We start from the raw sequence: 9,086 nt of genomic DNA, 5'->3' as shown, positions 1-9,086 counted from the left end.
AACGAGGTTTGAGAAGTGGGCAAAACTATTAAATTGTGTTTATCTATTATTTTTAATGTTTAAGACGTCGATTTGGTGTTAATTCGAATCGACGTGTCTTCAGATACCGTATAGTTTGTAGTAACTCTGTAACTTAATTACCGTACAAGAATCCTCTCCACCCTGAGCATGTTCGGCGCATATTATACCATCAGTGATATCAGGTGCATTAGGAAATTTGGAATAAGCTATTTTGCATTCGGCGTTCTTAATCACTGGCATTTGTACTTCCATTAATGCATTACGTCGTGGTCGTCCTACGAAGAAAATAAGAAAGATATTTAAGACTGGAACTATTTAATTTTATTATAAAATTGATATCACTTACTATATCTTAATGCTCCCCATCCAGCAACAAGGGGGTTATAGCCGACGAAGTTGCTCTTTCGTAGGGGCTCTTTCGTACAAATGGGATATACGTACCCTGAAAAATAAAAAAATAAATGAAAATGCAGGAAACGAATGACCAAAAGTATGAGAAAGAATTATACACGCTTTATGACACAATATATGTGTACAGTAAGAAATTTCAGGATATGATACTTCAGTAATACTCAATAGCATATATATATATATATATTTGAGGACTTACTCGAAAATGGCACCTCCTCCACCAATCTAAGAATGACAATATTATGATTGTGTATGTTTTCTATTCCATCCATATGTGCACAATGTGCTGCGGTCAAAACATGCCTAGCCGATATCAGGGAACCTCCGCACTTCCATAGTGGTTTGTCTGGGTTTCGGGGATTACGAAAACCTAATGCAGCGATCCATGGCCAAGCGCCTAAAATGCAATAGTCATAGTTGTGAATATACATAATTTTTTCTCACATAACAGGTAACAACGATTATTACCTATTCGATATTCGATCATACAGCAGACGATAAGTACATACGTACAAATACTCTGAAATAGAGATTTGATAAAGACAGAAATTAAATTTTTATTCCAGTGGAATACAAATTATTAAATAATTCTATATAATTTCTATTTGAACTATACTGAACTATAAAGTTCAAACGTGTAATTTCTGCCCTAACAGTTTTTGTTCTCTATCCATATTATTACTCCTATATCAATTTTTTATTTCAAGCAAAAAGATACTCTTCCTAACATGAAGTAAAAGAAAGAAATAATTCAAGTTAATAAGTAAAGTTACTACCGATAAAATCATAGCATTATTATTTAGTCTAATTGAAATGTACATTGATGTGCTGTTTAATGCCTTTAAAGTTCATTCTTTGCAGTAAATGGCTTATTATTAATCGGAAAGAAAGACATAAAACGTACCAAGTTCAGCTGGTTTACCATCGACCACCCTGGTATGAGAGACGTTGCTAAAACCACAGTATGGTGGTCGCAAAGCCTTATACTTATACACAGTTTTTATTAAAATTTCTCTCTTCTCTTTGTTTGGATCGTTCGGACAGCAAACGATCGTAACATTGCCCTGGTATCTGCACACTGATCGTCTATAAAAATCGGTGGCTGTACGGTACTGTATCTGCCATATTTCTTGCAGAGGTTTACATTTTCTGTAGTCAAGGCACCTGCCTTCTTGATTGTCCGGTGTGGTACATTCTGGATCAAACAATTTTAAAACATTTATACAGTTCAAAGATGCGTAAGAAAGCGACACCGATTACTCAACTTTCGAAGTAAAAAGCCGATCAAGTCCACCGGATTGCCCTACAGACACGTATTAATCCGTAAGAGTGAGTCATCATGTTGATAATAATTATCTAAAGAAACTTTTCACGTGAAAATATAAAATTTTAATTGATTAGATATTGTGTTAGCCATACTTAAGAAAGAAAATGAAAATGAATGAAATGAAAGAAAAGGACTACCTTCAACCTCATTTTTTAAATAAACACTTTGTCAGTTTTTCGGTAAATAAATTCTTAGGAATTCAGGACAGTTTTTAGTGAATCATTTTGTTTCGACCGTTCGCGGAGAGACGCGATCGCGAGATAGCACGTCAACGAGAGTTGTAAGTTCCCATTACGATTAAATAATCGACGCCACGAACTGATCGATCCCCTTATTTCGATTATGATAATAAGGGTAGTTCAATGAAATTCCACAGAATTAACACAAATAAATTAATGTTTATTTCAACAACTTATTAACTAGAAAGATATAAATGGAACAAAAAAAATGTAACTGCGTTTTGGTTGATAAGTAATGCGCGACATACCACATGTGTTGACGGTTCGACTTCTCGAAAAGTTCTGAACGCCTTTCGATTTTTTTCGTTTTTTCTGGAAGGCGACCCCCACTACGTTCGGATCACGCCACATTCTTTTACTGCGAGGTAAAATACGGGCCACGAGTCGACGTTTCTGGAAGTCGCCCTGCTTAATGAACCATGTTTGTTTGCCGGGCAGACGCGACGATCCGTCTGCGACATTATAGTGCCGCGATCGATAGTTAAGAATATGACCTATTGTAAGCCGCATGGCGTAACATTCTCCCCCCGTTGAGAGGGTACCGATCAAACTAGCGAGGTGTGGTTGAAGTTCCCATCTTATTTCGTCTCGGTGGCTAGTTGTTCGGGTTTCTCGAGATCGGGTTGAATTGGCAGTGGGACAAGCCTTTTGACGCCCCGATCCAAAATGCTCTTTGCCGTCTGAACTGTAGCTGTCCGGATGACACCATCGGCGCCTGGTTGAACCTTGATAACTCGGCCCAGAGGCCAATGCATGGAGGGAACGTTGTCCTCTCTGAGGATGACGATTGTGCCCTTTTGGATGCTGTGTCCACCCTTGCTCCATTTATTGCGGTTGGTTAGCTCGTTCAAATACTCCTTATGCCAGCGGTTCCAAAAATGTTGTTTAAGCTGTTGGATATGCTGCCATTTGGAGAGTCGGTTCGATGGAATGTCTCTGAAATCTCGATCACGTAAGCACATTAATGAATCGCCAATGAGGAAATGTCCGGGAGTGAGGGCTAGGAGATCATTTGGATCGGTGGAGATAGGAGTTAGCGGGCGGGAATTGAGGACTGCTTCTATTTCTATGATAAGAGTATTACGGTGTTAAGCTCATATGTTTCTGTTTCTCCACTCGCGCTGCGCCATAATATCCTTTGATATTTCCGATCCTCTGGTCGTACGAGGAATTGCCGATACATTTTCTCGATGTCGCCAGTGAGTACGTACTGATGAGCGCGGAATCTAATTAATATACAAAATAAATTGTGAATTGATTCGAGAATATAGGATTTCCCCATTTTCATGATTATCGTGATTTTTGTATAAATATATTTTTTAAGATACTAATAATTAGGTACTTATAAATTAGTATTATCAATTATTTTGCATTTATAATTCCGCCTCTAGTATAAGTGTTAATTGAAAACTAACTTTATGTTTCAAAAAGTACTAGCAAAGTCGTTGAGTAACAAGCCACTGATGCTAACACAAATAGCATTGTCGTAATTAAATATTTCTAAATATTCATTTTTCATTTTGAACCTGTAGAAACAATTTATTATATATACTATTAGCTAAGTAATTGCATATTTAATTAAGTCGAAATATAAAACTTAGTTATTTTAATAATTTAAAAAATAAAAAACTGACAAACATTTCAATTTAATTTATGGTTGGAACAAAAGACAGTTATTCTTCATTAATTGAAATATTGCAATGCAGAGTACTTTCCAAAATACGCCGAGAGTATTCCTGATGGTGAAACGAGCGTTGCTTCATCGAACGCAGCTAAAGAAAACAACATCTATGTAGTTGGTGGTACGATGCCTGAAATAGAGGGCGCTAAATTGTACAATACCTGTACTATTTGAGGTCCCGATGGAACTTTGATAGCAAAACACCGAAAGGTAAGTAATATATTCCTTTATGGCTTTGAATTTGAAAATATTGGGGTGAAGAAAGTGACTCTATCTAGGAATAATTTAGGAATATACATATGTACATACGTATACTATAACCAATTCTATAATTTACGGTTTATAAAATACGTTATGATACGGGAAACGCCCATTTTTGTTGTAATGTGTTTGTTGTTGTATAAATTTTTCACATACTTAAAATATTATTATACTTATTTTTTCTCCTTTTTAAACATTATTAAATGATAAGATTTTTTAATAAAAGAAAGTGATAAAAACGCTGTCAGTTATTAAATAAAAAATAATTAAAGTTTAGGAGTTGGTAACTTTGATATTAAATTACAAAAGTTGCAGCAATAGAATTAGCGACCACATTTTTATGTTATTAGGTACATCTATTCGACATCGACATTCCTAATAAGATTACTTTTCGAGAGAGTGATTCACTCAGTCCTGGTAACTCCCTAACGACGTTCGATGTGAAGGGCTGCAAAATAGGTATTGGCATTTGCTATGATATTAGATTCGAGGAAATGGCACGCATTTATCGGAACAAAGGTACAGTAACTTAATCGATCAATACTTAACTAGCAAAAAATTAAATATCTTTCTTAAATATATTCTATATAAAATTAATATAATCTGTAACTCTGTATAAAAAGAAGCTTAATTTAAAAAACCAGTATATTTGCTGAAAATGAAACAAATAAAAGAATTAAAAGCACAATAAGAGGACTGTCCTCGCATATTCAGAAATGATGGAATGTGAACCGTGCAACTACGAAGTTAATTGGTATTCGGTGGCTTCATATTTCCTGCTTCTCTGGGTTAGGTTGCCAAATGCTGATATATCCAGCGGCATTCAATATGACCACTGGACCACTGCACTGGTCATTACTTCAGCGTTTCAGAGCGAATGATAATCAATTATACGTTGCCTGCATATCACCGGCTCGTGTTCCTTAAGCAAGTTACGTCGCATGGGGACATACACAGTTGACCAATCCCTGGGGAAAGATTCTTTACGATTTGGAAACTCAAGAGAATATGGCAGTCACCGATATCGGTAATTTACAGCTTAAAATTAAAAGCGAGAGATCCATGATGTAATTAATTTTTAGTCTCGTTAATTTATCGATTTAGCCATCTTCCTCTGTATTTGTTGAATTTATTAGTAAGCATTACTTATTACTTCGTATGTTTCTTTTTTCTATCAGATCTAAAAGTTGTTGAGGAAGTAAGGGCTCAGATACCTACATTTTCTCAGAGACGTACAGATTTGTACGACACTGTCTGTAAGAAGGAGTAACTCTACACTAAAACAGAAAATGTTTTTTTATAATATTTCTACTACGATATCCTTTTTTTGTGAATTATTACTAATTTCTTATCATTTGTACTAAATGAATGACTCAATTAAGAAAACCAAAACGTTATAAATAATAATCTGTATATCTTGTGTATCAACATGTAATTGGATATTATAATAATATAGGAATGCTATAATAATATAGGATAATAATATAGGAGAATAGTAATATAGAAAAAAACTACATGCTTTTAAACACCTTTAATATCGATCACATAAATTGTTATAATTCACAATGATTACGCATACATAAAAGACCCCTTGATAGTAAAATTTACGATCAAAAGGCAATTACGTATCGTTTAACAACATTTAATTTATAACACCTTTTAAACATTTAGACAGATTAACACATAACACTTCTTATATATAAACATCAATTCGAAGTTATCAGCTTGGAGAAATTGGTCGATTAATACCTGTAGATTGTCTGTCTCGATGAAAGACTTAAAGAGAGCAAAAACATGATAATGCCGCTAATATAATATTCCTTCTTTCTTGTATCTGTCTGCCTCTCAGGTCGTTTTACTAATTACAATAAGTAATTTCGCCTTCTTTGCGCTCTCTTTTAACGCATTCGAGACCGAAAGAAATTCATATCAGTCAGTAGGCAAGGGTATAGTATACATATTTTATATATAACTTATGTAGTAATGTATATATCATGTTAATTTCATATTTTTTTCAATATAGAATTATTATATATATATATATATGACTGTACATAATACATTATAGAATAACATAGTATATAATTTTATATTTTAAAAATATGAGGCATACTATTTAAGATTGTCATCGATTTAAAATCAAAGTATGAAAAGGATACCCTGGAGAGAGTAAAACACAGAATCATTCTAACTAAACATTCAGATCGTACCGACACCTAGGTATCGTCTTACAATTAAATCTCGGTCTCGAATGGATTAAAATGAAATACATACTTGCAGCTTCAACATCTTCAATATCGAGAAGATTCAAACTTTACAAATAAATGTAAATTGCGATGTAAAACAACGCGATGTAAAAAGGGAAAAAGGAGGAAAGAAGGAACAGGGAAGCAAAGAGAAGAAACGAATTTTTCATTTTCTCTTGCCAGGAATATAAGATGCTAAGTAATCTTCCTAAGTAATCTCCTCCAGCTTTTTCTAGTTTGATCAATAATTATTAGTACATGTTAGGAAAACAAATAGAATTTTTGTTCTCAAGCGAGGTATAATCTAAATTTTGTATGTACACAAAAATGTTAAATATCTGTAATAAACATGGTATAATCAATTTTTTTACATAAAATTATATTGTATAGGCTATTGTTATTTAAACATTTTAAATTGGATGAAGAAAAAAAATGACGCAAATAAAACGTAGGACATTTTAATTAAAGAGACTAATATAGAGATTTATCTACTTAACTGTGATTAAATCATCTCCACTTAACGCTCTACCTCTTCTATTAATTATGCTTCGTTAAACTATGATTACAGAGGATGGGTTTTTTGATAAAATGACATTCTGACAAATATATATAGATCGATATATATAGATATAGATAGACAAATATATAGATTCTTACAACAGTAGTTATGAATGAACAGTAGTTATTGTATCAATTCCGTTCTTCAGAAGCTTCATTTGTGAAAAGACAATTCGCCAGAATATGGATTCACTGTAGTTATAGCTATAGGATTTCAATCTAGTTGACAGACTTGCTTTACGTAGAGAATATCTGTCTCTTGTTCTACCTTATCGCGATTCTCTCCTCATCTTATACGCTTTGTCGAGCAAAGTAATATTGGCATATATCTCGGCTCTGGTTACAATCATTAGTTTCCGCCTAAACGGTTAGAATCACATAGCTCGCGCTCTACTCTCGTTTATTCAACATTCAGGCCATATGGTCGCATGCGACGAGTTTTATGTTAATTCCGACCGATTACAATACCTTTCTTTCGTTTACAAGGAACGACGAGACTGGCAGTTGCGTGATTTCCAATGCAAAAGCCGCGATATCTGCACGATAACCTAACCTCAACCGATTTTGTTGTACTATTCTTACGTGGACTTCGTTTGTACCACTTTCGTAACAAAAATAGAATACGTAGAACACAGCATTCCGTTATGCGATATTGTCGATTCCTAACATCCGAAAAATCAGAGATAATTATTTCCCTACAGTTGTACATTTGTGTGAAAAATTACGAACGTAAAGTTGTTTGGTGCATGCACAGTCCTCCCCTCCGCTGCATTTGCGTGGACATGCTAGAAAGATTCACTTTTCCACGGTGAAACTGTATGTATTATAATTTCATTTTTACAAAGGTCGAACATCCTACTATGCATAAATTTAATATTAATATAAGCAGGTTTCGTGTTAAGTATTACATCTGACGTATAAGCACACGTGTGTACGAGCCTTGGTTTTAAATGTCTTATAGTAGACACCGAAAAGATTATTCAGTTGGATATCTGACTCAATATCAATATTTTACTAGGAGATAACATGTTAAGAACACGTTGGTGGATGGCATGGGAGATGATGAATGAAGACATACTTCTGTGAGATACATAAAATAGTAGTCAGAACGTATTTTGGCGCTTGGGGACAGCAACAGCTTTTTTTTTTTTTTTATTTATTTGTTGGAATTACAATCAATTCTCGCGTTGAAAATTTTCAGTAATTTTTCTGGCGTGGCGCAGTGACATGGCTGTTTATTTACAATAAGTTAATACTTATTATAGATAGGTATAATTTATAAGTATTATAAGTAAGTGCATTAGCTTAATTTGGATAATTAAATGAATCTAACGTTTAGGTCTAGCGGGTAGTGCCTCTTCAGCCTGCGAATCTGGTCCGTCGTATCGAGTAGTCCAGTGATTAGGGGGTTTCGGTGTTTCTTGACTCTTTTGCTATATCTGTCGCTATATTTTGCTATTTCCTCTTTGACTGTAGGTATCTTGAGGTCGCGATGGATGGTTTCGTTGGTAACATACCAAGGTGCGTCTATTAAGGCTCTTAGCGTTTTCGATTGGAATCGTTGTAGTATTTCGATGTTGGAGTTACTTGCTGTTCCCCATCGCTTCCTATATCCCTATATTCCGTACTTGCTTCGCTTGGTACTTTTATAATTTTCGCAGTTACATTAAAAAATTTAATTCTTAACAGATTAAAGATTTAACCTCTTGCTTTATAGTGTACAATAATTTTTTTTTTTTTTTTTTTTGTATAGGTTATGTGATCCATAGTTTGAGTAAGCAGTACACACACACACACACACACACACACACACACACACACACACACACACACACGCGCGCGCGCGCGCGCGCGCACACACACGCACACACACGCGCGCGCGCGCGCGCGCACACACACACACACACACACACACACACATTTACGTGACAAGCTTTCATTTCAATCTATATTTAAGATTAATATTTTATCAGTTTCTGTTCGTAACAACATCGAAGTAGTCAATAAGTTTGAAGAGTATAATTAAGGAAGCTATGAAGCAAGAGGTTAAGAACAAATTCTGAAAGAGGTTATGTACAACTCAGTAGTACTGCTTTACATTACTTTGCGAATTACTTTTCAAGCATAAAAATAGTTTAACAGCCACTTATAGTTACTTCCTTACCATTACATTCATTAAATTCGTTTGATTTTGTAAACTAAATAACCACGCTGAGCAGTCTCTTATTTAAAATAGAATTATTTTGTCATATATCCAACAGTTTACTTTCTCTTCGTAAATATTATTAATAATTTTATCAATTTCGTATACTTCCATCCTTCGTATAAGTGACAATAAATCA

The 9,086-nt window shown here is 34.4% G+C and overlaps 1 long non-coding RNA gene across 1 annotated transcript; it reads right to left on the bottom strand.

The window, feature by feature from the left end:
* Positions 1-652: 652 nt before the first annotated feature.
* Positions 653-1,923, bottom strand: LOC126877238 (uncharacterized). Its single transcript, XR_007694865.1, has 3 exons — positions 1,337-1,923; positions 901-1,155; positions 653-829 (listed from the first exon to the last, which is right to left on the bottom strand). It is a non-coding gene; the product is annotated as an uncharacterized LOC126877238 (long non-coding RNA).
* Between the last annotated feature and the right edge of the window lie 7,163 nt (positions 1,924-9,086).

This window comes from Bombus huntii, unplaced genomic scaffold (genome assembly GCF_024542735.1).
Source record: "Bombus huntii isolate Logan2020A unplaced genomic scaffold, iyBomHunt1.1 ctg00000136.1, whole genome shotgun sequence".
Taxonomy (NCBI): Eukaryota; Metazoa; Arthropoda; class Insecta; order Hymenoptera; family Apidae; genus Bombus; species Bombus huntii.
This window is presented reverse-complemented; position numbering and strand designations above follow the sequence as displayed.